Here is a 2697-nt window from a genome sequence, read left to right on the forward strand (position 1 = left end):
ATCACCGGCCCCTCCGAGGTGCGCCGCGTTCAGGGGGCAGCGGATAAAGGAGCGCCGCCTCATTCAACACCGAGCTGTTGTTGCACCACCTCATTGTCCCTCTCCCCCGCACCTCGGCCGAGCAAGGTAAACAAATGGCAAACAAAAGGCGGAGCTTCAGAGCCGAGCCGACGCCGTGGGGGGGCTGCCCCTGAAACGTGACCACCCCACCCCCCACCAAATACTCCCCTGATACCTTCACAAACCACTGTTCTTAAATACATTTATCAGACGTGGGGTTGTGTGAGGCGTTCATGTTCAGTCAGTGTGTTTCCTGCAGGAGAGTCGGTTTTGAGGAGCAGCAGGAGGACAGGTGCACGAGAGGAGTGATGAGCTGCTGTGGGCGGGGCCAGCAGAAAACACCTGTTCAAAACACCTTTAAAAGACGCCACTGAAACAATCCAACCTCTGTTTAAATGAAGCTTCATGTAGAAGATTTTTTAGTCTTTATCTTCCCATCAAAACAAAGTGAAGTTCAGCTCTGACTCACTCAGCTGACCTGAGGCTGCGGCGTGATACAGGTGCTCCGCAGGTGCTCGTGCGTAGGGATACGGTAGTTCACAGGAAGGTAAAGAGCTGAAAATATTCTACATGAAGCGTCATTTAAACAGATGTTGGACTGTTTTGGTGGGCGTGTCTAAAACAGGTGTTTTCTGCTGGCCCCGCCCACAGCAGCTCATCACTCTGCTGGTGCACCTGTCCTCCTGCTGCTCCTCGAAACCGACTCTACTGCAGGAAACACACTGACACGTCTAATAACCACAACTATTACTTCACTAGAGTTTCAACGGCTCGTTTCAGCCGGTCCGAAGAACAGTGACGCAGGATCCTGGATTATTTCTATTTTTATCTGAACATTAATGTTTGATTTTTTTTTTTTTTAAAGGAAAAATTCAACATGTCAGTTTGATGTTTTTTTTCTTCTTCTTCTAATCATCATTTGACCCCTCAGATTCATCTTGGGACCTCTTGGGGGGGAGTTTTAGAGGATTTACTCAATCCAGGAAAGACTTTCTTTCTTTCCTTCTCTCTCTTTTCTGTGTTTCCTTCTTTGTTTCGTTTTTTAACATAAAAATCAAAAACACTAATCTCAGATATTTCTGAGGGTTTTCTTTTTGACACGTCACTTTATTTTTCGGACTAATTTAAACCTCATTTCTGTTGAATCACATCTTTCCAAACTTTCCCAGACGTCTCATTTCTTTTTCATTCTGCATATTAGATTCCCCCCCAACACAGTCCTAATCCCTGCTCTAAAGCCCCCCCCCCCTCTCTCCTCACCTCTATTCTCTCTCAGCCTCGCTCGCTCTCCCGGGATCAGTCAGATTTGTGGCGATGAGCCGTCGCTGCGTCGTGTGACCGAACTGCAGCTTTATTTAAACTGTGTGATCAGAGAGGATCGAGTCACACGAGGCCACGACTCGACTCAACAAGTCACTTTTCTACATGTAGAAGACACTTTCTGTCTCCGGGTCTCAGCCTCTCAACACTGATGCAACTTTATTTGAGTTTTAGTGAAGAACCAAAAGTTTTCAGTTATTTCTGAAATGAATTCACATCTGTTTCCACATGTTCATTCAAATATTTCTGCTTTAAAAACGAGATGTTTTCATGTGCGAGTCTCAGAGCGATGAGCAGCGAGTGTGTTTCAGTCAATAGATTTAACCAGAGAATTAACACAACAAATGAACATACACACACACACACACACACACACACACACACACACACACACACACACACATTTGACCTGCAAAACGCCATGAAGACAAACTGCACACACAGCCATCTGTTGTTCACATACATCAGCACTGTTTCCAAAGGTTGGTGTGAGGACCACAGGAGGCCCTGCGGGGGGGTCGCCAGGGTCCAAACTGAACCTGATGTGGACACTGACATCAGTAACATGATGTCGCATAACAAAAAATAACATAACGAAAAGTTGTTTCTTTTATTATTATTCTTTCTTCTATTCATCTGAAACTTTTTCTCCTGACCTTGTGATTATATGACGATGACTGAAGAGTCAGAGTTTGATGAACCTGATGGAATCATGTGTTTAATGAAGGTTTAACAGTGTCAGCACATTCCTGACTGTCTGAGCAGCGTCTCCGTGAGATTTAGATATCGAGGAAGTTTTAAAAAGCTAGTTAAGTGCTATTCAGCTGCACTGAAAGGCGAAAGAATTGAAAAAGCCCAAATGAGAGTATGAAGAGCGTCACGGCGGGGGTCCGCAGAGAGGCGAAACATCGGCATTATGGCACGGATGCCATCTCTTCACCCGGACAGAAAGCCCTCCCCAGATGGCGGCGCGGGGTCCGTCGGCTGAAGGCTTTCACTCCGGGACAAAAGACGTCTAATTGAGAACAAACTGTCAGTGAAAGAGACGAGACCGTGACTGGAGAGGGGGCCGCTCCGGGCCGAGGGCCAGCTCCGGGGCCCCGGGCTCGGGTCTCTCCCCGGCCCCTCCGGCCCCTCCGGCCCCTCCGGCCCCTCCGGCTCCTCAGACCTCTTGTGACTGACACCAGAGGCCAAGGAGGACAAAGGCCTTTCACTGCAGACACAGTCCCAACTCAGCCCACTGTCAAGTGTGAAGGAGAGGAGGCGAGGAGGCGAGGAGGCGAGGAGGCGAGGAGGAGAGGAGGCGAGGAGGAGAGG

This window comes from Seriola lalandi, unplaced genomic scaffold, assembly GCF_002814215.2.
Source record: "Seriola lalandi dorsalis isolate HSWRI2012SDOR001 ecotype SW California unplaced genomic scaffold, Sedor1 jcf7180002054963, whole genome shotgun sequence".
Classification (NCBI taxonomy): domain Eukaryota; kingdom Metazoa; phylum Chordata; class Actinopteri; order Carangiformes; family Carangidae; genus Seriola; species Seriola lalandi.